Raw genomic sequence first — 27,009 nt, 5'->3', positions numbered from 1 at the left:
AAAAGAAAAGAAAAGAAAAGAAAAGAAAAGAAAAGAAAAGAAAAGAAAAGAAAAGAAAAGAAAAGAAAAGAAAAGAAAAGGAAAGGAAAAGAAAGGAAAAGAAAGGAAAAGAAAGGAAAGGAAAGGAAAGGAAAGGAAAGGAAAAGAAAAGAAAAGAAAAGAAAAGAAAAGAAAAGAAAAGAAAAGAAAAGAAAAGAAAAGAAAAGAAAAGAAAAGAAAAGAAAAGAAAAGAAGCGTGGATTCTTTTCATCTTAAGGTTTTTCAGGCATCTTTTGAGGTCCTGCTCATCTAAACTGTGAGGTGAGCTCCACTACAAGGTACATGGAAAAGGAAGAATAATATCATCTTTAGGTAATTGTGTCCAGAAGACTTAGGATCTATTTCTGATACCTCTCCTGACATTCTTTATAGCCTTGGGCAAGTCATGTAATTTCTCAGTGTAATTTCTGATGAAGCATATAAAGTGGATTAGGTATGTGTTTCACACACCTATTTCAATAATATTAATATGCACAGAGAGATAATTTCCTCATTTGGTTGGATAGCTACATCATTAATCCTTATTTACTGTCTATGAAACATGTAGTTTTCCATGGTCCTAAGCATTTGCAACTCCTCCTGATCCCAGCTCAGCACTTCCAAAACAAACCTTACACACGGTTAGAAAATTCTGACATCATACAAAAAGTTCAAAAGCAATTTGAAAGGCTAATTAGCTCTTCAGAAGTCACTTCAAAGCTTGTGTGTCATAGAAAGCCAGGACAACAAAGGGTTGGGTTTCACCGAATCATGCTAAGAATTAAAAGCAAAACAGAATTGGCATAGCCAGGAAGGAAGAACTCAAATCCTGCTTTCATGGCCCAAGCTAGTTGTGCTGGCTAGTACCAAACTGCAGCAAAAGTTGGTGGGAACAGAGCAACACTAGGTCAAACTAAAAATCCATCTATTTTAATAACTTATTTTGAGCAATGTTAGTGACAGATATTTAAAAAACACGAAAAATACAGAGTGATCTCTCTTGCTCTGGTCTAGCCTGAGATCTCTAAGCATGAGGGGATCTCTCTCAGGGTTCCTAATTTCCTGAACCACTTTTGCAAACCTGAATTTGATTCATGAAAAACTGAACTGATTCTGAAAATCTTAGTGTCTTTTGGCAGTCTTTGCAGCATGCATTTTCTAGATACTGTTAACGGGGGTACCAAAATGAGAAGCAAAGACATGTCAGTATTGTAAGAGCTGACACAGCTGGAGACCAGGCCTGAAGAGTAACTAAGGCTTCTGAAAAGGCATGAGTTCAGGGTGAGTTCCTAAAAAATAATTTGACATACTGACAATTTTTCTGAGCTTTTTATATAAAACATTAGTGGTTTTTATTTCTTCCAAAGCAAGGTATTCTCACTCTCTCTCTTTCTCTCTCTCTCTTTTGTCTGATGCTTAAAAATCCTCTCATTTTCCAAAATAAGACTTTTTTCCTCCCAGCAGTAAGTGATAGATGTGGAAAATTGCATGTAATTAAATCTTATTGCAAAGATAAAAACCTTTTCTCTTTAAAGGAAAAGACAAGGTATATCAACTGAATTCAATAAGAAAAAAAAACAGCATCACAAAAATTATCCTTTTTTTCAAAAATCTCATGGAAAACTTCATATTTACAATACAACAATGGAAGAAAAAGAAGATAGCGAAGAGTGAAGAGACATGAAAAGGGCTATCAGCATTGCATGTGTTCTCATATGAAGGCATCTTTTAAAAAGCACTTTGTATATTTGGCTTGCATGCAGGAAGCTCAAAAATATTTTATGATTGTGTGGATCACTTTTGAATAGAGTGCAAGAATTGTAAGTTTATTTCTAAAGACAGAATGTCTGGGTACACTGGGTTCCACTCTGAGCTCTTGTATGCTGATTAAATTACTACTTAATAACGTATAATTTTCTTCTTATCTGCATTCAGCAGCCAAAATGTCCTTGTTTATGCTTGTGTTTATCTTCTAAATGTTAAGCTTACAGCTATGTCATTTCCAGCATCACTTTGTTAAAATACGTATGCTACTGATCTTCTAAGTCCTGTATCTTTCATTCTCTAAAAACACAGCCTTTCTGATTAGAAGAATACACATTTTTAAATTCCAGAACTATATTTTGTAAAAGATGTTGGGAAAAACTATAAATATCTTTTTTTTTTCTTTCTCTGAGATTTATTCACAAAAGTTTAATAACAACGTGTTCGCGTTGTTATTAACACAAACTCAGCTGGCACCAAGGCACTGAAGGTTCTCCAGAGGCCAATGCAGGGAAGGCTGCAACTTCTGTTATTCTGGAATAATCCATGTGTTTGAGGACACACCACGTGACACAATTCTCATTATGATAATCAAAATCTCTGGTTTTCTTCTAGTCCTTTGTGAGAAAGCCAGTCAGTTCCCTGAGGGATGATTTAGGGGAAGAATGTGAGAGGACAAAGCAGGCAATGTTACTTTCATCCCCCTGGAAAATGGGTGCATTCCAGTCTGGACACAGCCCAGGATTTGGCTTCACCCAGTGACTTCTGCCAAAGAAAACTGCAGATTTGCTTCACGTGGAGTTTGTACATGGAGAATTTTATCAAAACTACCACATAGACAGCCTGAGAGTGAGCAACTGTTGAAAAATATCCGTGCCTATGAAATAAGATCTTTTGTTCAAAGCAGACTGCTTCCACTTCTTGCGGATTAAAGTATCTCAAAATCTGCCACAAACCTTCTTGACCCTTTGCTTCTCACAGATGACGAAATACTATACAATTTAAGTGAGCACGTACCGATAATCTGCTTTGGAAATATGTGCTCTTACCCTGGGAATTCTGAGAGAGATCTAGTTCATTTAGTTCCTAAAATATTTAGGATAGATTACAAATTTTATTTCCTGGTAGTCAGATGAAATACATCAGCCATCGTTCTGATTTCTTGAAATAGAAAACAGACGAAATCTCCCAGGCTCAAAATTGTATATTAAATCAATTTATCTGAAAACTACATATCTTACTGTGCAAAAGCATAAAAGGGAAAATGTGGAACGGTCCTAATTATCATAAATCAAATGGGGCTGTCTTTTTCTCTCTGCTGTAGTCTAAATGCTGAAGAGATGGATAATTATAGCTGTGGAGCACTCTCTACATTATCATATCTATGGGTATTATGTAAATAGGAAAAAATGCATTTTAATTATTATTTTCCATATATTATATGAGATATAATAGGAGGCAATGTAGAAATGTAAGATATAGAGATTACTGTACATGAAATGTACTCCTCTCCTCTACAGAAAGCACAAGATAATAGGTACAAATTAGTGTATGTTTTTCAACAATACACAAAGAGCAGAATCACTTGTCCTTCAAGTCACGCTCAGCTGAGCAACACGCAGTGATCAGTCTGTATCGGGGAGAGCCATGGACCAACTCTGTTTTGCGTGGCAATCATTTCACCCAAATTCGGTCATCTAAAAAAGCAGGTGTTCTGTCAAGCAGGGTTACCTAGGTTTCCTCCATAGTTAGTGAAGAGTGATATGGACCCCGAAAGGACAGTTCAGTCTCTGTATCTTAAGAGGAGCAAAAAAACTTTTAGAATTGGCTTTATCGGTGCACTGGCAACAAAGGGAACCAAAGATGATATGCATATGCTAAAATCCTAACTTTCAGTTGATTCCTGTTCCTTGTGCCTTCATCTCTGTAAATCCCTTGCCACTTGGCTTCCTCCAGAATCATGGGGCACACACATCCTTCTGGCACACCCTAAAGCCCACCAGGCATCAGTTTATGCTTTGTCAGTATTTTCATGCGTGCTGTGCAGACAACGAGAATGCTACATAAAGATCTCCCAGCTCTAACAGACACGTACAATGACCTTCAGATTCTTTGGACCCTGTGCCACTCCTGCAGCAATGGAGAGACTGCCATTGGCATCATCTGGTGCAGAATGAGCCCAGATAAGAGGGAAACCCTGAAAGTTATCCTACCCCCTAACGAAGGGGAACATCTGGCCTATAAAATTACACATTGTATTTTTAAACCTATTTCATCAAGTTCAGTTAAAGTTTTTAAGATTATAAGAATACTTTAAAACAAACAAACAAAAAAATCACCTGAAAAAATAACAATCCGAGTGTAATTACATCATGTTCCAGGGTCTGGAGATATACATAGGAGTTGGGGACGGTTGAAAGGTTAAAAAACACCACTAACAACATCCTTTTCTTTTGCAAAGAAGCACTACAGAATGAAACATTAACATGAGCCACCAGTGGTTTAAAAACTAAGTTCTGCTTTTGAAAGTTCAAAACGAGAAAGTGATTATTCAGACATCATCTTTAAATGAGAACTTAATGTATCCCAAAACAGATGGTTCACAGTTAATGTTTCTTGTATCTAAAATAATTTATTCAGTATCACAAAACAACAACTTTCAACAGCTGCTGAAAACAAACACTAATTATAGCAGGGGCATATAACCATTCATTGTGCCCGAAAATCATTAATAAATCAACATGCACATTCAGAGATGACAGCAACAGTCACAATAAATGGTACCCTGTTTTGTGTATGTGTGTTTTTAAACTGAACAGACTTCACCATCTGCGGTTAATTATTCTGGGATCGTTGCCATTATTTTATTCAAGATTTGTTATCTGATTTTAATAAATTAATAAGGTGTTAGAAGAATCCTTATTCAAATGGAAAGAATGCATCACTACTGTTTATACAGCGATCCTGATATTCTATCAGCTTCCTTTCTTCTTTTCAGAATACATCAGACGTGACTCTTAGCATGCCATGCGCTTAATTACCTTACTAACATTTGTCTAGAAAAGCATATATGCTACTGCAACTAAATCCTTGCACTTCCCATTTCAGCTTCCCCTGACAGACTTCTCTGGTTGAAATCCTGCATGGATGTATCTTTCAGACAATATATTTGTATTTTTTCAGAAAAAAAAAATGGTTAAATGTATTCGAGAAGGAAGCCAAGAGAACAGAAGTCACTTAAAATCTGGGAATCCTTCTTAGACTATGTCTAGGATCAGAGACATATATGAGACAGGCTAAAGGAATGGAAGCTCACCTTTAGTCACCTAAAAAGCCTTTGCAATTCCTGTAAAAAAACTGTCCAAACTAGGGCAATTTGCCTATCAGAGGGTTGCTGCATAAACTTAAGCTGCTCACAGCTCCAGCTGGTGCCCCGGTTGCACACACACTCCAGATGCAGCTGAGACTCTCTGCAGCCTTCAGCATCATGTCTTTGCCTGGGCTGGTCCATGAATTGGGCTCTTGGCCTTAGCAGGGACAGCAGGAGGAAGGCACTGAGAGCCACGTGGGAGTCACCAATGGTCTATGACCACCCTGCTGATCCTTGCATGGTGTGGAAGCAGGTTTTGTGCCAGCCAGTAGGAAAGGTAAGAGCCTCAACAGTAAACAGCAAATAGGCAGCAAAGAGAACTGACCGGGACAGGTGTACTCTGCTCTACTTCACAAGAAGTCCTCCCTGGCTTGCTTCCTATGCACCTCCAAATACCACATAAATAAAGGTATTCTTATGAAATATAATGATAATAATATTTAAAAAAAAAAAAAGAGCTCCACCTGCTCTTCAGCTTCAGAAGTCAGGCTGCTCAAAACATCTTTCTGACATTCCTTAAGTTACATGTTCTTAACTTTGCAACCCTAATATCTCCTCATACTTCATTTTTACATAGCTGTTTTTTGTGTGACTGCACTATTATAGATAAATAAATCAGAAAAACAGTCAATGCATGAATATTTAAGTAGTAACGGATCGGGTCAGTGGCACTCCCTGGAGAATTAATGATGGGGAAGGAGAGACGGGGCCCAAGGAGAAGCTGAGGACTATTAGCAGACCATTAATTACCTGAGAAATGTCATGGGATGGGGTTGTCATTTGTCTAGCAGGGATGCCTGTGTACGTTAACTCTGGGGGGCTGAAATGTGTAAAGCATGCATAGAGGAGAATGTGTTCTGCTCTTAAGTTTGGCACTACAAGAGTACAGGCACCTTCACTGCTACACAAAAACAGAAGGGATTAGACCTTCCTGTCTGAAAGTCAACAGATTGCCCCCAAGCAAAACTGAGCATCCCCTGCACTGAACTGAAGCAGCAGTTTGAAAACATTGACTCTGGCTGATTTAATTTGGTATAATCCCCTGAATCTATTAAATTAATACCAGCTGTCAGACATTTTTCTGTGTTCTGTTCTCTGCTTGCACTTTTTATGACTGAGTCTGAACATTGTACCAGTTAGGCTATTGCTTACATCAGATAATTTTGTCTTGTATCTTAAATTAGCCTGGGGCGAGAGATCTCAAATCAGTATCTTCTTTGATGTCATGCACTGATTTGTATAATCCAATGGGGAAAATAAAAGTAATTATTTTCTTTTATTTTATATTTTTTAGTTTGTGACAGAGAGAAATTAACTCAAATTCTTGGACTTTCTTAATGATTCTATTTTAATACTAATAAATGCAACATATCTGTTGAATCTAGAAGGAAATACAGTATTGTATACAATGCTCAAAATGATCCCATCTGGAGCAATATGCCACAACAACACTTCCAAGAATACCAGGACTAGAAATTTATTTATACTCACACATACACACACACACACACCATTTTTCATATATTGCTTGCCGAGTGAACAGATGTTATGCTAACATTTCTAGATTTCAAGAAGATCTGCACACAGTCATGATTTAGCATAACATTCAGTTAAGCAAACATTAAGAAAATCTTAAAAGGAAAGGCTTGGGAGGGTAGGAGGAAAGGGTATGCAATCCCCAGTGACCTTTGCGATATAATCTTTGCAGGTGAAGGCTGGATGCTGCTGATGTCAACAGGAGCTTTACCTTTTGCATTTTGGTGGGCTCCAGGTACCACTGGAGAGAGGTGGAGGTGACACATGTCACTGGAGGTACTTAGCCCTAACCCATGCTCTGGCATGGGCATAAAGCCCAAATTACTGGGGAAGAAAATAAAAAACAAATAAAAATAAATAAAAAATAAATAAAAATAAATAAAAAGCACCACACATAGTTAAGCAGATCTTCTATTCTGTGTTTAAAACCAATAATAATATCTCTTAAGTCTTGAATAAGTGAAAGTACAGCAATCTTTTCTCAATCCATGGCAGTGCTTATCTCAGAGACTACCATGCAATGTTATGACACCTGTGTAGCTCTGAGACCAGGGCTTTCTGCAGCAGACACCAACTGTGCTTTGCTTGTGTACAGTTGCAAGGAAGGGTTGCAACCTTCCCTGGCTCCTATCATCACAGAGAAGATAACACTGCTCAAAATGAAAACTTTACTTGAGCCCCCACACTCACAGCAAGTAGCATGCTGAGTCTCTGGGCTGCTTCTGTTTTATCTAAGCAGCAGAAAGAGCGATCCCATAGCAAACTGGTGCTCTCTCCACATGTTAATCAGCAGCAAAAACAGAAAGGAAGCTCAGTGAGGAGTTGTTTTCTGCTACTGAAGCACCAGGTAACACTGCCAGCCAGGTGCACACAGACATTCCTGTAAGCCTGCTCATATCAGATGAAAAGAACAAGGAGAAATTTTATCTTGGTTCCTTTAAGACCTATGCAAAATCTACGTCATCTTAGAGGAAAGTCCAAAAACACATATTTTCTGTGTAATTTCATCATCTTCCAGAACTACTTATAGAGTTACACTGAAGGGAAATATTTACATACTCCAAAGTCTAAGTAAGTGTATTACTCAAGGCAGAACGTCTATAAATTAGCCGGAGGTATGACCCAATACAAAATTATTACTGGACCAAACTAACGCACATTAGATTACTGGACAGGAGTCAGCATATGTCCAAACAGCCACTTGCCTGTACAAAATAATGAGATATGTATCAATAATTCCAGTTAAAGAAGCTGGCAAGAAAGAGAAATGAAGACTGAAGAGGAAGCAATAAGCACAGTGATGATGTGAAAACTTTGGGGATTAAGATGACTCTGTAACAGAAATTAAACAATTGGCAACATGCAGCTACATAAATCAGAATGGTTCTAGTACCTCAAGGACAGATAGACAGGAACTAAAACTAATTGAAATCACAAGTATTCATTAAGGAAGATGTTAATACAGGAGACAAAGAGAGGTTGGCAGTAAGGGTCTAAAAAATGAAAACTATCTCAAATAAAGTGGAAGACAGACTGAAAGATTTCATGCATTCTTGATTAAAGCAACCAGGCAATCTTCATTTCAAAATTTCTAAGGTTCTCCTCTAAGAAATCTCAGCTTTGGTAACAAATATTTTCCATAAACCTCTCCAATTAATGGAAGCACAATATGAGTGGATAATAGGAAATTAACATCCATATTCAAAGAACAGAGAGATAAAGTGAACTAGACAAGATGATGTACGTTAGCCAAACCTCAATGGCATGTAAGGTTTTAGAGTGAATTAAAAAAGGCAGCCTAATGAAAGACAGAATGAAACAGAAACTGGAGGAGAACACAATACAAGCATATCGAAGGCAAAGCCAGGCCAAACCTATTATCATTCCTTAGGAAGAAAACCTAGCTTCCTAAAAAGCAAGCAAAGGAAACAAACATTGATGAACACCAGCTAGCATCTTGTGGAAGATTATTTGTTTAATCAGAGAAAGGACTGCTGTTAAGGCCTTCTTATTGCTGTTAAGAAGGCCTGCAAGAAGCTACAGGAGAGCTAACAGCAATCTGTGCTGTAAGGAGTTGTGTCACTGGAGGGATGGTCCCCTCACATTTGTCTTAGAGCATCCATGTTATTTAATATTCTCATTAATCACCTTGGGATATAGGAGTCCACTGAGTAAATCTATCAGTGCAAACCTGAGGAGCAGGAAGAGAAAAGCTGCAGAATACTCTTCAAGAAGCAGGAGGTCTCAGAGTCTGATTAATGAAAGCGCTGAGACTCCCACACCAAAACTGAGCCCTCCAGGTCAGTGTTTCCTTAACCCCACAGTGATAGGCACACCTTCCTCTTTTGTGAAGCAGGAAAATATCCCAGAGAAGGATCCCATGCTCCTTGGCAGAAAGGATTAGGACACAGGATTGTTGCTGGCTCTGCAGAAACACAGATGCTTAGGAAGTCTCCACATTCTGGCTTAGAGCAGGACTGTGCCTTGCATCTTGACCTTGAGCAACTCAGATGATGGAAGCAGTCAAAACAGAGTGTCAAATTCAGTGGTTCAAAGTATAAGGCAGTGTGCTCTTGTATTGGAAGCCAAAGAGCTGGAATCGAGAAGAATGTGGGTACACTAGCTGAACGTGGGAAGAAAGGCCTACTAGGACAGTGTCAGCACAGTTTTGTGCAGGCAAATCTTCCTCTGCAAACCTGCTTGAGTTCTCTGGATGGATCAGCAAGCGTGTGAATGAGGATGTCCAGCTGATATATAGTCTGTCTGGATTTCTAAGGCTTTCAGCAAGGTTGTCAACCAAGGACTTCTAAGGAAACTCAGTGACCACAACATCAGAGGTGAATGCTCAGGTTATGCCAGAGAGAGGTGACAAGTGGTGTTCTGCACAGCTCTGCCCTGGGACTTGTGCTGTCCAACAAATTCAAAGTGACCTGGAAAAAGCAATGCAGAGACAAAGTTTGCTCATACTTATTTATTCAGAGTAGTTGACAAGGCCAATCCTCAACAATTTCAGGAGGACCTCATGAAACTGAATGACTGGATAATAAAACACAAATTAAATTCAGGGCAAACAAACATAAAGTCAGCCCCACAGGCAAAAAAAATAAAATAAAAATAAAAATAAAATCCTAGTTTCAGATGTCAGTTGATGGTTTCCAGGCTGACCGTTACCATTCAAGAGCAAATTTTTGAGGTTATGATAAATAGTTACATAAATATATCAGCTTAGTGCTTGATAGCATGATAGCAGACAAGAGCAAACTGAATATTAAGATTTATTGGAAAAGGAACAGAGAATGAAACCAAGAGCACCATTATGCCTCTGTACAAATCCAGGGTTTATCCACAAATTGAATACTGTGTACAGTTACACTACTCTTATGTTCAAAAGGACATAATAGAATTGTGAAAGGTTCAAAGAAAGGACAACAATGATGCTCAAAGTTGTGGATTGTTTCCCAATAGGAAATAATAAAGTCAAAATTCCTCAGTCTGAAAAAGAGACAACTGAAGAAGGATATGCTATTGGTCTAAAAAATCATGAGTGCCAAGAAAAAGTGAGCAGGCATATATTATTCACTGCTTATTCCAATTCAAAAATTAGAGATGTCAAATGAAACAAATAGGAGGTTATGACCAGAGCAAATGGAGTTGTTTCTTCCTGCACTGTGGCTGACTGAGAAAGCTTTGCCAGGTATGTTGCAGCTATCAGAAGTCTACTGGCTTCAAGGGGAAAATGGATACGTTAATGGAAGAGAAATTTGCTGATGGTTATCAAGCACACAGAAATGTCATTTGGAAGTCTCTGAGCTGCAAACAGCTGAAAAGATAAAGCATTAAGGCAAGTTATCTCATCAGCTTGTCCTTATAACCATTTCTGGACGCATATTTAACTAGCAAGAGACACACTGTGGTCAAAAAGATATTTCTCCTGGATAAAGCTTGTTGCCCAGGTATGCCAAACCACACATTTACCTGGAGACACGGCATCATCCATTTCCATCTGTGAGCTACCTGCACAATGTTGCTGTGAAAAGACAAATGCAGGTTTAAGATACATTAGAATTATTTCCAGCAGTTACTGAAATAATTGTCATCATATACAGAAGAGAGAAGTCTAAGTTTTAAATAAAGGCTTTTTCACGGCTTCATGTAGTGGCATTTTATCTCCCAAGTAGAAGCGCAAAGCTTTTGGGTGTGTATAAATCTGAAACACAGACTGGCTTCTAGGATGAAGAAGACAATGGAGAGCCTATCCTACACTAAAGGAACTCTGTTTCATATGGGAAGCACAGGTAGAGATGGCATGTTGTTCTCCATGAGGATATGATATACTGTTTTCTTTGAACACATTAGGAGAGCAGACACTGTGGAGGGAAAAGAGAAGTGTAGAGAACAATCATCAGTTAATACAGACTGCAGAGAGAACAAAAATTCTAATCTGCTCATGAGTAGGATTATATGACGTAATTCCTGTGACAGTAGAAAACACCTATAAATCTTAATATCCTGTAAGTCTTGCACTCCTGGGTTGCAGCTTACTCATCTAGTAGATTGGGTTTTCCTGTTTTTCCCTTTATTTATGCAGCGTTTACTTCAGCAAAGCTCTTCTCAACACCAATGTTCTCTGAGGCTAGAGCAATGCAAGCATGCAGCAGTCACTGTCACTGTGGTGGTTTTACCCAGCTGGGCAGCTGAATTCCATCACAACTGCCCTCTCACTTCCCTCCTCAAAGGGGGAGAAAATCATAGAATCATAGAATCATTAGGGCTGGAAAAGACCTCCAAGATCATCTGGTCCAACCATCCCCCTACTGCCAATGTCACCACTAAACCATGTTCCTCAGCACCATGTCCAACCTTTCCTTAAACACCCCCAGTGATGGTGACTCCACCACCTCACTGGGCAACCCGTTCCAATGCCTGACTGCTCTTGCTGAGAAGAAATGTCTCCTAATTTCCAACCTGAACCTACCCTGGCGCAACGTGAGGCCATTCCCTCTTGTCCTATCATTAGTTATCTGCTAGTAAAATACGATGGAAAGGGCTTAAGGGTTGAAATAAGGACAGGGAGATCACTCGACAGTTAGCGTCATGGGCAAAACAGACTCAGCATAGCCAGATTAATTTAATTTATTCCCTATGACTAGTGAGTAGAGCAGTGAGAAACTAAAAGCAAACCAAAAACACCTTCCCCTCTTCCACTCTTTCCTACCTCCTCGCCCTGAGCAGCGCAGGGGAACAGGGAATGGGGGCTGCGGTCAGTCCCTGAGGCTTCGTCTCCACCGCTCCTTCTCAGTCACTCTCTGCCCCTGCTCCACGCGGGGTCCCTCCCACGGGATGCCGTCCTTCCCGAACTGAGCCTGCGGGGGCTGCCCACAGGCAGCAGCTCTTCAAGACCTGCTCCCACATGGAGCACGGGTCCCCCACGGGTGGGCGGCAGCTCCCCCCAGACCCCCTGCTCCTGCGTGGGCTCCTCTCCACAGGCTGCAGCTCCGGCCCGGGGCCTGCTCCTGCGGGGGCTCTCCATGGGCCGCAGCCTCCTCCGGGCCACATCCACCTGCTCCACCGGGGGCTCCTCCACGGGGGGGGCTGCAGCGTGGAGATCTGCTCCGTGTGGGAACCATGGGCTGCAGGGGGACAGCCTGCTCCGCCAGGGGCCTCTCCACAGGCCGCAGGGGAACTGCTGCTGCATGCCTGGAGCACCTCCTGCCCTCCTCCTCTCCTCCTGCACTCACCTGGGGGCTGCAGGGCTGGTTATCACTCCTCTGTCCCAGCTGCTGTAGTGCAGCAGGGTTTGTTTTGTTTTGTTTTGTTTCGTTTTCCCCTTCAATCTTCTCTCCCTGAGGCCCAACCAGCTTCGCTCTCTGGCTCAGCTCTGGCCAGCAGTGGGTCCGTTTTGGAGCCGTCTGGAGCTGGCTCTGATCTGACATGGGGCAGCTGCTGGGCTCTGCTCACAGAGGACACACCAGGCATCTTGTTATCAAAAGGGAGAATTCAAAAGGAACACACTTGTGGAACATACCCTCAGCTTGAATTAGGAGTCAACAGCATGTACATATCTGCCCTGAACAGAGACAATTTAACTGGCTAAACTAATCTTCCTACACACACCTTTGGAAAAACCTCAGACAACTGCTACCATATACCTCTTTAGGACTTTATCTATCGGTCAGGTGTAACTGGGAAGTGCTGAGCAGCCCTACCAGGAGACCAGCCTAGGCAGCCTGCAAGTGGGGGAGCAGACATGGCACCAGAGAGGGCTGACTATCTGTGTCCCCGTGCAAGGTCCCCTACACTGTTTTGTTACCTTGGGTCTGATGGCAAGAAAATTAATACCACCAACCCATACACAATCAGACAGTTGTCTTGGGTAGCCACTGTAGTTCACAAAATGCTCATGATTTCTTTCAGAAATAATATGGTGTTTTCCATTCTGCATGTTGTCCTGCAAATAAACCTTTGGTAGAAGCAGCATGGAGACCCCATGGGGACAGAGGCACACCATCTGGCAGGCCACTCAGAAAAGGCAGCGGCTGGGGGCTTATTGTCCAGGAAGGGCACTGCAGTAGCAATCACAGGTAGAGTAATTTAGCCAGCCAGGGTCTGCAGGGAGAGATAATGCCTCATTAAATCAAACAACGTAGCTGGGAAGAAGAGATGACAAATTTCTGGGCATGCCAGTACTCCTTCAGGTTATCTGGCACCTATCAGACTACATCTGGAGTGAAAATGTCTCTCTCAAGGCCTGTATTGAAATGTCATTCTTTTCTAATTTCCTGATGACTTGCTTATGTTTTTGTTCACAAAGCACAACTAATGTCAGTTGCCGTACCATCCTCACAGTGACCATGAGCTGGCTGAAGCCCAGAGGATTCAGCTGAGGTAGGTAGACTCCTAGTAATGAGAGCACCAAGAAAGATGTCTCTGCCTGCATGGCATCAGTTCTTTCAGACATAATCCTATCCCATGATCACAAGGATTTCTGGCTTTTTGGAGTGTTGTAACATATGGAAGCGCAGAAAGAAAATCACTGCAGTCCCTAACAGACAAAACCAAAAATATAAACACACCTTTGTAGCGTGGTTTATTCATTTGTTTGCTCTCAAAAAAGCAAAAAAGCCCTCTGCTAAAACACACACATACCTCATGCGTACACAAAAGCTAACCGTTCCCGCGAGTCCTGGGGCGTCATCCAAAAATACAGATGCAGACATATACAAGCTGTGAACATGTTGCTCCTTCTAATTGAGACTCACTTCACTTTTAGCTACGTATCATGACTTTTTCCTAAGGCAAAACATACACATACAGAGGCTCCCCCTGCACACCCTCTCCAGCTTATTGTAAGTGGACATGGAGTCCATACCTCAACACTTGGTACTCCTAAGGCACCTACATTAACATGAGCACTGGTCAGTGCAGAAAACCTTTAGTCACTTCCCATTGAGACTAAGTTTACCAGTTAGAGTTTAATTATAAAAAAAAAAAAAAAAGGGGGGAAGGGGAAGGGGAAGGGGAAGGGGAAGGGGAAGGGGAAGGGGAAGGGGAAGGGGAAGGGGAAGGGGAAGGGGAAGGGGAAGGGGGAAGGGGAAGGGGAAGGGGAAGGGGAAGGGGAAGGGGAAGGGGAAGGGGAAGGGGAAGGGGAAGGGGAAGGGGAAGGGGAAGGGGAAGGGGAGGGGAGGGGAGGGAGGGGGGAGGGGAGGGGAGGGAAGGGAAGGGAAGGGAAGGGAAGGGAAGGGAAGGGAAGGGAAGGGAAGGGAAGGGAAGGGAAGGGAAGGGAAGGGAAGGGAAGGGAAGGGAAGGGAAGGGAAGGGAAGGGAAGGGAAGGGAAGGGAAGGGAAGGGAAGGGAAGGGAAGGGAAGGGAAGGGAAGGGAAGGGAAGGGAAGGGAAGGGAAGGGAAGGGAAGGGAAGGGAAGGGAAGGGAAGGGAAGGGAAGGAAGGGAAGGGAAGGGAAGGAAGGGAAGGAAAGGAAAGGAAAGGAAAGGAAAGGAAAGGAAAGGAAAGGAAAGGAAAGGAAAGGAAAGGAAAGGAAAGGAAAGGAAAGGAAAGGAAAGGAAAGGAAAGGAAAGGAAAGGAAAGGAAAGGAAAAAGAAAAAAAAGAAAAGAGAAAAGAAAAGAGAAAAGAAAAGAAAAGAAAAGAAAAGAAAAGAAAAGAAAAGAAAAGAAAAGAAAAGAAAAGAAAAGAAAAGAAAAGAAAAAAGAAAAGAAAAAAAGAGAAGAGAAGAGAACGAAAAGAAAAGAAAAGAAAAGAAAAGAAAAGAAAAGAAAAGAAAAGAAAAGAAAAGAAAAGAAAAGAAAAGAAAAGAAAAGAAAAAAGAAAAGAAAAAAGGAGAGGAAAGGAGAGGAAAGGAAAGGAAAGGAAAGGAAAGGAAAGGAAAGGAAAGGAAAGGAAAGGAAAGGAAAGGAAAGGAAAGGAAAGGAAAGGAAAGGAAAGGAAAGGAAAGGAAAGGAAAGGAAAGGAAAGGAAAGGAAAGGAAAGGAAAGGAAAGGAAAGGAAAGGAAAGGAAAGGAAAGGAAAGGAAAGGAAAGGAAAGGAAAGGAAAGGAAAGGAAAGGAAAGGAAAAAAGAAAGAGCATTTTTCACTGACACGGAAATCCTTGGTAGTATAAAGATAACAGAGCAGCTGTATAGTTTTGTTGGCGGCAGTGGTGGTGTTTTTTGTTTTTGTTTTTTGTTCTGTTTTGTGTGTGTGTGTGAAAGCAAGGCTTGTATGTAAGTGATATTACTCACTGACTACAGCAGTGTCTGTGCATCTATTCATGCCGCTGTGTTACAGTCTGATAAGGCAGCAACGCAGCCTGCCTGATCTGTAAGTACTGTAGCTCTCATCTGAGCCACATGCACTGATGGTATCTTCTCTGATTTACAGCCCAGCACATTCAGTTCTTATTACATGCAGTCTAGACGCACTCTGCACTTTCCTTCCTCTGCAGTCATCCAGTGGAACAAGAGCATTTTGTCTTACCATATCTCCCACTGTCTCTCCAGGAAAATAAATAAATAACTAAATACATCTTTAACATAACACAATGACAGAGTATCTGTTAAATGGAAGGCTACTGGGTAGGAGTTATTTGTTCTTATGCCTGTACTTCTGTTATCAAAAATTAAATACGTTTGCCACCTGTTACCTCAAAGACCTACAGAACATGTCACCGTAGTGCTCTGTCCATGTTGGCAGTACCACTGTTCACTCTGGAAGTTTTTTTCAGACACAGCAGCAGAAAGACAAACAAACAAAAAAGCCCTGATAGAATTATTGGAATTGCCAGAACATGCACTGGGGACACAGTCATTAAGATGCTACAGAATTAATTTCACTCTGGAAATTATCTGTGACCTAAATGCCTTTTATAGATTACGAATTCTAATGACTTCTTGCCTAATGGCACATTAAAAGCAGTTTTCCATCATTTTTAATTAATTTTTGAAAGCAAATAAACATCCAAACATCTGACAGCATAGCCTCAATTCTGTAAACCAAAGTATGTGTTTAATTTTACTCACATGAGCAACTCTTTTAACTTCATAGATACAAAAACCCCAGGAAACCAACTGCATTTGTATGTGCTTGCAAAAATCAGAGCCAAGACTCATCACCAACCTTCTCTTCTCACAAAGAAAAATATGTCCTTTCTTTTTGTTCCAGAGTGCTTGTGGTGGAGACTAGATTCATCTCTTTGTTGTTAGGTCAGGATGGGAGAGATGGAGTTTGGAAGGAATGTGTGGAAAGAAGGAGAAAGAGTGAATTTAACGTTTCACAACAATCTCCAATGAAAGCCACCACAAGACACGCCAGCACTGCCAGATGGATTGGGTAAATATGAATTTCAACAGATTTTCTCAAAGATGTGGTCCTGGTTTGAAAAGTGACTCCATAAATGTGATTGTTTATGGTTGTGGTTTATTGCATCTCAGCAGCTTCAGTCTAGATGTGTTCTGTTTAATAGAAAAACCACAAAGCAAACAAAATCCCTTTCTTAACTAAAAATGACTTGCCAGGAGGCATTAGAATAACACAAGAAACAAATTTATCATATCCTGCCTGAGAAGTGTTTCTGAAGTTTTATTACTTTTCGTCCTTTCAGATACTTTAATTTTAGATTTAGTGTTACTTTAGGAGGTTAAGTACCCGCTGTGCACAATTATAGGAATGACTACTTATCAGCAAGGTGCAGTAATTTTTATGCGTATTATAGACAAGTAGCTGCATGGCACTACCACAAGACTTATGTGAAACCAAGCGGGTAGAGTGCATCATAGTCAAGCAGAAATCAATTGTTTTACATAACTAAGTCTGCTCAGGTTTTCCTGGGATTGGGCCTGTAGCCCAGCAGATGAAAGTATATAAACCAAAGTATTATCTGAGCCAGAATAAACCATAGCAAGTTTCTGAAAGTAAATATTTACTAGATGCATCTAAAGATCTGACGTATCCTTACGACCTGCAAGTCTTTATTCTGGGTTCTTACCACTAATTAAATATGTCAAAACTAGGCCCTTTCAGGAGAGCAAATATAAACACAGGCTTACAAAATAAGCCACAGACCTCTTTATTGCTTTAGACCTTATTAATGAAGGGCAATAGATTGGCAGCCAGGGAAGTTTTTTCACAAAAATACCCAACACAAGATGAACATCGGGCTGCACACAGTTACTGGCCTCTACTCAGTTGAAACTGGTCTAGCTACCAATTACTGCAGTAGAGCAAATATGGCAACATCAAAGTCCTCAGATAACCCTGACTACTGCCTCCTGCCGTCTAGCTCAGGCTGCAAGGGGTCTCCCGTGTCCCTCTGACCTTTCCAGTCGTTGCTCTGCAGCCAAGCAGCTGTGTCAAGTCCTTTTATCTACCACCTGCCCAAGACAAGAGGTTCCCATGCAGCGTTTTCCATCTCTACTCCACATTTCCATCCTCTTTATCTCTTCTACAGATAGAGGAGATACACAGACCTTCACTGTGGGATGCTCATGGCAGCCAAGGCATGGCAAGGCACGGAAGAAAACAGCAAAACACAGAGGTCTCAGCAATTTCAGCACAGAAATAATTAGTCCCCAGACCTCCACATGAACACTTTGGGCTCACACTCGTGTACAAACAGTAGCAAGAGAGTATTATTAAGGCTGAAAAGCCAGTATGTGCGTGGTGAAGAACACTAGGATTAGAGCTGCATTTGCAATGTAGGTGGGAATTGAATGTTTTTTCTAACCAAAACAAGTCTGATGTTTTGGAACTGCTTCTCAGCTTGATTTCAGGTAAAAGGCTGACATTCTGAAAATTGCCATTGTGTTAATAATCATCTTTGATATTTTCAGAATGTTTTGTTCTGATTTTGCCTTTTTCATTTCATGAATTCTTTCACACAGTAAAAACCTTTAGAGTGAAAAAATGTTACGCAATAAACTCTAAATATTATGCAGTTTCCCTAAAGGAAAGGAGCCAAGAGCTGACAATTCGGGACAACTTTGAAGTTTTGTCCAGAACTACCTGATTGGGTGATGCTATTAAACCAGCCCTTTTCCTACAAATGTTTTTGCTCGAACTATTTCTGATTGTTCCTGGCTGGGGACATGTTCTCATGCTTTATGTATTGCCCACTATTCAAACTGCACTCAACACTACTATTACTCTCCCACTGAGCTTTCCTGGGGCACACTTCACTGCAACACCTGAGTGCAGCTGTGCGTGGATGGATGTATTTCCATGCTGCCCCTTCCCAAGCTCCCCAGCAGAGAGGGTGCTGGTAACCCAGACCTTCTGCCCAACCTAGCCCAGGTGTGACACTTTCTTCTCCACCACACTCAACATGACCTTGTCACAGCAGTGTTTTTCCCTTTTGCACCATTTAGTAGCCACTACTCCACTTCTCTTCTCATCCCAAGAGGTAATTTTATTCCCCATCCAAGGCTGATTGGCACTCTCTGGGTTTGCTGTCCCCAGCCACTCACAACTCTTCTAACCCAATAGCTCATGCCTGAAACCCCCAGGAAGCTGTGGGTAAAACAATCCCCTTTAAAAATAAATAAATACACAAGTCAGCTCGAGACAGACTCCTGGTACTCCTAATTTCAAGCCCATGCAATTGAAGCCTGGCAATGTAATAAAAAACTAAACGGTCTTCTAATAAAAAGCACTAAGCAGCCCTAATAAATAATGTATTTTTTGCAGCCAAAGGAGACAGGTTTCCTACAGCATGAACCTGGCTTCACTACTTAGAGGTCATTTTCCTGTGTTTTACCCTTTGCTGCCTCTTCCCATTCCTTTAGTCTCTCCTGTCCCTCCCCACATTTTAGGCAAATGCTGCATCTTAAGAGGCAGAAAAGGGAGTAATTGTGCCATTGCAAAAGTGAGGTCAGTTATTTGAGAAGCTGTGGCAGGTAATATCAACAATTCTATTTATTATTGGATTTTACAGATATAATTAAATTGTGCTTTGCCCCAGCAATACAGAGATTTCCCTGTCACTTAAAGCAAGGCCATAAAACAAATAAGAATTGTAGGGAGAGGTTAACAGTGATATTGACTTGATGTAATGGCTCTGGTAGGTCAAAGGCTCCCTGTTTCAAATCCTACCAGCAAAATTCCAGCAGCTGGAAATCATATTGGCAAGGGGACAAGCATCAGGTAGGACTGGACAGAGAGGCCATTTGCTCTCCACCAGCATTGGTGTATGCTGAATTCATTGGCTTTGAACAAGGGAATAGAGATCAAAGGAAAAACGGATCAACCTCTTCTGGTGCATGGCACAGGCAAAAGAGTATTACTGTCTTCCCATGCTGGTGTAGTATTTCTTTCAATGACAAGCAAAAAGGAAGGGGAAGAACATGAAGAAAACTGTTCATTTGCTACCAAGTCACCTAGTGACCTGTCACAATAGTTGGGTCATTTTTAGTGTAAGTTATCAATAGAAGCATGTCGGAAGTAGCATGTGGTAGGCCAAGGTGAATAAGAGCTGCTGCTCGCATTGGAGGTTCATGATTTCCCAGCTGATGTCACTGGAGCTACAGCAGTGCCTGAAGGGACTCGGAGGGTCCCTTCTGCTGAGCACCAAAAGAGCTGAGACCGAGAGGGCATCACGGGCGTTCTGCAGGCACAGAGGCTGGGGTGGAGAGGCAGAAAGCTGGAAAAGAGCTGTCAGACACCAGCAGACACGCAGCCTCGCTATTACAAGCGGCTCATGGAAGCAAAAGGCAATGCTGGCAACAGACGGGTATCAGGAGGAATCTCTGCAACCTGGCAAAGGCTAAACCACACTCATTTGTCCTCCTCTGGGAATACAGCAGCACACACCTTTCAGCACTCTGATCCAGCATTAGCTGTGAGGCAAGACTGCACCAGCAGCTTCAAAACTCACTGTTATATTCATTAAAAGGTGGCCTTGGGGATGACAGACAGGAAAAATAACTATTCTGGGCTGTTATCTGATTTAATTAAAGAGCTGTGTAGCTGTATGCTGATAAATATGCAGACAATGCTGAGCACCCACAGAAGCTGCTCATTCCCACACCTCCTCCCCCTCCATTAGCAGGGTACTAGAAGTGTACTTGAACCAAACTGTTCACAGCTCTCAAGCGGAGAAGACCTACTTTGCTTCATGAACTGGGTCAAGAATAGCAAAATAAAAGTGTGCCAAGAAATAATGAAACCCCAGTATATCCACCAAAATTCTGAGAGTCAGAAAGAGTCTGTTCACCTAGAATTAGGCTTGAAAACAGTTTTCAAGGTACAGTTGTGCAGTAGCAGTGGAGGTTATTGTTGTGAATATAAGGGCTCAGATACTGTACATTAAGAAAATGTAACTAAGACTGCACGAGTATAACATTACCAAAAAAAAAAAAAAAAAGTGTAGAAGTGCAGCTTCTTCTGTACATGCATCAAAACAATTTTTAGTGCCCACTAACATAAAATAATGCAGATTTTTTGATAGGCACTTTGTACTCTGTAAATAATTAAAATGCCTAACACATGACACACTGCTTTCCTTCAAACCAAGAGATCTGGGAACCGATACCAGTGTGAAAAACAATCCATAGCACTTCCATACAGCACTACTGTGTCTCCTAAAGGACAGAGGACAGGACAGACATGTAGAGCTTCATACTGTGAAAAAGACATAATTTATTGTATTGTTCTGTAAATATGTCCCTACCCATGTAAGTAACTATTTAAATACTATATAGTAGTGATATCTAGAAACATTCAGAGAGTGGATGAAAGGAGAGAAGGATGACTTTTACATCTAAACACGCTGAGATCAGAGGAGAGAAGGGCTGGTGACTTGTTAACAGGAATTATTTCTGTGCTGTATGCTGATTTCAAAATGCCCAAATAAGTGATAGCCCTGGGAACAGTTTGGTTTAGTTTTGGGGAATCTGAGGAAGACATGGCCTTGAAGTGATCAGTGGTGCCTCCCAGCAAAATGCAAGGGCATGCCAATCCAAGACCAGCCCTGTGGCACTCAGGAGGTTGGGCTGCTCCCACTGGGATAAACCTTCCAGTGCCATGGTGGGTGCTTTTAGGAAGCACCATTTGCAATATTTCATTTTCACTGCAAACCCTGAGGACTTGCAGGACAATTTTCTCATTTACAGAAGACCGATCTCCAGGATATCACGGTTCAGAGAAGAGCCTGTTGCCAGCACCAGCTCCTGAGCAGCTTCCACCATCCCACCAAGCACAGTTCTGGGTTCAGTCCCGGGTGCTGGGAGGCTTAATCAGCGGCTGAAAGGGTTGAACCAAACACTGTCACCCCAGAACAACAGAATGAACTAGGCAGCTGAGGAGGAAAAGAAATAAAATGAAAGGCTGAACAAAATTTAGCAAGCATGGAAGTTGTCCCAATCCATTTCCCTGGCCGAAGGCACGCTCTCATGTACATTTCCTTGCTCTTCTCAAACAACTGTTGCAGTTAAGAAATTCCTCTTTGCTGTCTCCCACCTGTCCACCACATGCTTTTTTCAATCATCCTGTTTCCATGAGTTGCAAGGAGCTCTGACTGTTTTAGAGGACAGGCAGAGAATATTGAAAGTTAAATTGTCTTTGTTTTGTTTAATTTTTCTGCACTACTTCGTTGTGTAATATTAAAAAGTCTGGGTTTGAACCCATTAGCTCAAAACATTAGAAAACAAACAGGCCACGAGCTTTGTCAGGATAAGATACACACTAAGGCCATTTCTTTTCCATCAGCCACGCAGTTTTCAAACAGCACGCAATTTGTATGCACTCAGTGTGCTTCCTTTTGGTTCAGCTGGTCTCAGGTCACGCTGGTGATTTATGAGATGCTGCACCTACAGGTCATGCTAACGTGAATGCGTATAGAAGAATCTCAGCTGCAGATCTACACAAATAATTTCTCTTCTTAAAAAGAAGGAAAAAAAAAAAGTGCAACAGGGATTGCATCCAAACGGATTGGTTCTGCCTGAAAATGAGGGTGACATTTTACAAGACTAGGCAAGCAAACAGCTCATAGTCACCAGAAAATGTTGCCACTGTTTTCGGAATATATATATATATACACATATTTAAAAAAAAAAAAAAAAACTCTTTTTTTTTCCCCTTTTTAAAGAGCTGAGGCAGCCCTGCTCAGGGGTCAGGAACATCTGAGCCAACTCAAGTATGACTGCAGGATGGAAGACCACAGAACCAGCAGGCAGCCAGCCAGAAGTAAAACCCTTCCTCAGTAGCAATGACCTGGCAGATTGGCTCTGCCATTACTGTGAAACTTCACTGCAATTTGTATCTTATACTCAGGTTAGGAGATAAAGATGGGCAGTGAATGGATGAAAGAGAAGGAGTTTTCTTCTTTCAGTCATTCTGGTTGGTCCAGGATGATGCTTGATCACAAAGCACCAGAAGTTACCGGTCAGAAGAATCAGAGTAAATCTAAGACTTTTCTGAGCAAAATTTGACACAGGTAACTCCGCAGCTACTACCAAAAAGTAGAAACATACACCAATAGGTAATTCACTTGCTGCCTCTCAGCAAAATATTACTTCTAAGAAATAATCATGAAATTAAAAAAAAAAAAAAAAATGAACAGTAAATTCTTGAAGGTGCTTGTGTTGTGCATGCTTGCTGGCATCAGGTTGCAAATCCTTATGACTTTTGCTTTTTTCTGGTAACAAAAAGCCTGAGGTAAAGCAACAGGTATCCCAATGGCACAAACTAGCACCAGATGTGCACCTCAGGACCTGTTTGGGGAAACATTACATTATAAATACTCAAACTGATGCAACAGAAACAAGATCACTTTGCAACTGCAATTGAATTGATATTTGTAGTTGCATAAAGTGAAACTCTCCTTCCCCGGTTCTAACAGCTGCAGAAATTTGGACTCACTGACCATGTTTTCAGAATGATGTAACATCAAACTTTTCAAATCCAAAACTTGAAAATTATTCTTTTATTGCTATATGAGAATTGACCTTAGCTTTTTATGGTCCAGTTGTGCTTCCTAATTGAAAATTATAAGTCATTTCATGAGCCTTTTGGGGACATTATTCTCTCACTCATGAATGACAAGTGCATCACTTGCTAACAGGGTTTTACAGCATATATACATTCACACGAACATGCAAAATTTGAAAACAGTAATGTGGAAAAAAAAGCCCTAATTTGAGTGATTCAGTCTTCAGATTCTTCCTTGGCATACTGGAGATAGTAAACAAGGCTCAGCAAAAGTTCACCACCACCATCCCAGGAAGAAAATGCCCACGTGCCTGCCCCTGCTCCCACGTTTTCTGTCTCCTGAGCAAGTGACCACTCTACGGCCAGGATTTCTGGCTGTTTACATCCATCCCAGGACAGCTTTAGAGTCCAGATAGCTTTCAGTGTGTCTGCTGAAACAACTAAACTGAAGTCCATAACTAAACAAATACACACGCAATCAGGCATGAGGGAGAAGGACTCATCAGCACGTGTAACTGGCTCACATGAGCTGACCTAATGTTGTGGTCCAAACCAGAATCGTTTCAGACTCCTGTATCCAGTTCCTTCCATTCTGTTTAACTCTATGCTTGTGTTGTAAATTAGAGTCCTTTTCCACTGTAGATATTTTTATTTCCGAGGAGGAAAGTCAAGAAACAAACTCGACCATCCAAAAGCACTATCCCCAGGATTGTCCTGCTTTCATCCTGTTTTAGCTCTGGGTAGCGTTGCTCCTTGGGCAGCAAAGGAGAAGGGATGAAACTGTGCAGAGTGCTGCCCAGAAACTTTTTCTGGACAGCCAAGAGCAGCTTTGCTGATGCTGCCTCAGATATCCCAACCCCTCCTTCACACCAGAGGAGAGAGTGAACTGGGAGCAAAAGGCACAGAGACTCCCAGGAGTTACTACAGCTGAAACTGAGAATCCAGTTTTTGCAAACATCAGTGTATCATTGCACTTTTTACTCCTCATTCCCCAAAACATCTCCATCCATGGACTTCTCTACCCACTCTCCTATTTCCCTTCACCCTGTACTACAGTTTTGCTACATATTGATGCTGGTTTTCATATCAAACAAACAATCTTAAGAACCTCAGACCTTGAAATAATGGCAGGATGCCAAGACCATAAGACAGTGTCTCCTTTTAAAGTCCATTAATCCTAATCACAAGCACAATAAAGTTCACCAAGTACAGAAAAATGAAGTTGTTGTTATGAATCCAAGCTTCACTAGATCTCCCTGTAAGAATAATTTCATGTTCAGACTAGATCCACAGAAGAGCCATGCCTCTCCCAATTAGCCAGGCACAGAAGCATGGGTACAAGAAGACTTGAAGCACAGTGATAGTTCCTCAGGACATTGCTTCAGATTCCTAAATTCTGTAGCTACAGAGGCAAAGTTTGTGTATTTGATCTATTTATGTTAGTTTGCCTAAGATCTTCTTGAACCATTTGGCTGAGCTACAATACACTTTGCTTCAGTCCACCATCAGGTTTTCAGGTTGCTCTCCCATTGCTATCATGATTGTAGAAGACAGAGGACAAAGTTGGATTTCCATGGTTTCACCCACACCCAAGCAAGAAAAAACAGAAAGCATAGGGGAACGTAGGGGAGACACAACCCACTTGCATGGCTGTAAACCAGACCAACATAGGTATATTGGCTCCCCGATTTCATATTCTTTGAACCTTTAGGACTTACTTTGTCATCTTGCTGTCATTCTTTCATGTGGGTAAGAAACCTGGCAGGAGAAGAGAGAGACAACCACTCTCATTTTGTTGTGAGACTTGGTTGAGCTCTGTGGTTCCAGGTGAAACCTGAACAGGAGGAAGAGTCCCACATCACACACTCTGTGCACTTCAGACATTACTGCCAACTTTCATCCTAACCACTCTCAAAATAAGACTATTCAGACCTGGCAGAAAGAGGATGAAAACTCCTCCAGCTTCAGTGTGTGCTTGGTGAAAAGGGGTGGGGAAGGAGGGCAACACCCCCTCCCACAGCTCTAGCCCTGGATCCCTGTGTTGCTACAAACTGCTGTTGTCACCTAATTTACTATCGTTGCAGCTCAGATGAGCACATGTTGGTAAACAAAGCTGCAATGGAATGGCAGCATCCTGTTTACATTTCACTGCAGGATGATTCATTTATGGCTCTTCAGCAGGGCAGAGGCTGTAATCATGCAAAAGGTCAGCAGTTTCTGCTAGGGCTTCTGCATTTAGCCAGATACTGTTTAGGTTAAAAAAAATCCAGTGTTGATATAATCCTGCAGAGTAGTCTTCGTCTTTCCTGGAAATCAAGAGTTTGACGTAGATGGAACTTTAATTTAAGGTATGGAAAACTTTCTTTTGAAACCTGTGATTGTCTTTGAGCGCAACAAATGTTCTCTTTCTGCAAAACTCTGATGAATGCCAGGAATACATCATCTTTCACATGTCCTCAGAAGACACAGCATTGCCAGACTTGCAAGGTGAAGGAAAAATAAATCATCACAAGATTTAATGACCTCTGTTAAATGGGCCTGGGGGAGGCTCTGCCATTGTTTGGGTAAATAATTGCAGATGAGAAAAGTAATCTAAACCATTTTCCCTTCTACCATAAGGCGGAAGTCCTGCAGGATCAGCCATTTAACTTCGGCATTAAGATACCAACCACAACATCCAGCACTAGAGGAGCTAATCTCTTTCTGATGAGGTACAAATTCTTCATGATTAGTGCTTTCCTGAAATCCCATCTTCCAAACCAAACACTGAGTTTTGCCTTTTACTTGCATTAATAACAGCTTCTTATGGTGTGGTTTCTCTGCAAGCGAAGCCCTGAGTGACACCACACGTGCAGGAGGAGCTTGTTCCCTGTCTCCACAGGAGCAAGCTTTATGAAATTGGTGCACGTGCTCCTAGATAAGCTATCAGTTTAGGAGCTGACGCCAACACCTAAATATAGCAAACCTTCCCAAGGTGTATCCTCTTCAAACACTAAACATAGCTCACGTATACCAGGATACACACGAGGAATAGCTTTTCCCATCTGTTGGAAGTGCTGATTTTACAGTGCTGCATGATTTATATTACAATCAAATAAACATGCCCTCTGAAAAGGTTAGAGCTACTTACTGCTTTCCAAATACTCCCTCATATACGTACTTCCAAGCCAAAGATGTCCTTAAATCAGTAACTACTTCACAAGCCCTCAAGGAACTGTAGTTATTACAGCACCAGCTCCTGATTAAGGACTTTTTTGTTTTTTAAAGGGCTCATTAATTTGCATGCACATCTTATTGACTGTGATGGAAGGGAGCTGGCAGAGAGTTACACAGGGCACCACTTCCCCCACACAGATCTCATGGCATCAGACATTTCCATGAGACGAACTGCAACCCACTTGTTTTCCATCTCTTCTAGACCACAATCTTAACCCTTAAAAACCCAGATCTCTCCTTTTCCCACTGGCAAAATTAATACTAACAATCGTATGCAGTTCTACACAAATTGTAAAGATATTCCCCAAAAACTGAGTGATTCAGGAAATTCTTACCTTCAAAGAGTGCATGACAGGAGAGGAAGGCCAGCCTGGATCGGGAAATACATTGCTGCCTATTATCCACTCCACCGAACTACCTACCACATGAAATAGATCCATTTTATAGCATTATTAAAAGTAGCATTGTACAACCATTAACATTATATTAAGGGCTGCTGAGTAAAATGTGAAAATAGCTCAATTCTATGAGATCACTTTTAATTAGTATAAAGAATTAATCACAATTTCACTTGCCCTCTGAAGAAGAAGTTTATAAGCTTTGCAGGCCAGGAGAATACAATAGAGTCATCACAGGGTATTTGGCCAGAGTGATGGTTAAAAACAGGAGGAAGCCAGCTAAAACTACAGCTCT

This window comes from Cygnus atratus, chromosome Z (genome assembly GCF_013377495.2).
Source record: "Cygnus atratus isolate AKBS03 ecotype Queensland, Australia chromosome Z, CAtr_DNAZoo_HiC_assembly, whole genome shotgun sequence".
In the NCBI taxonomy this organism is placed as follows: domain Eukaryota; kingdom Metazoa; phylum Chordata; class Aves; order Anseriformes; family Anatidae; genus Cygnus; species Cygnus atratus.
This window is presented reverse-complemented; position numbering follows the sequence as displayed.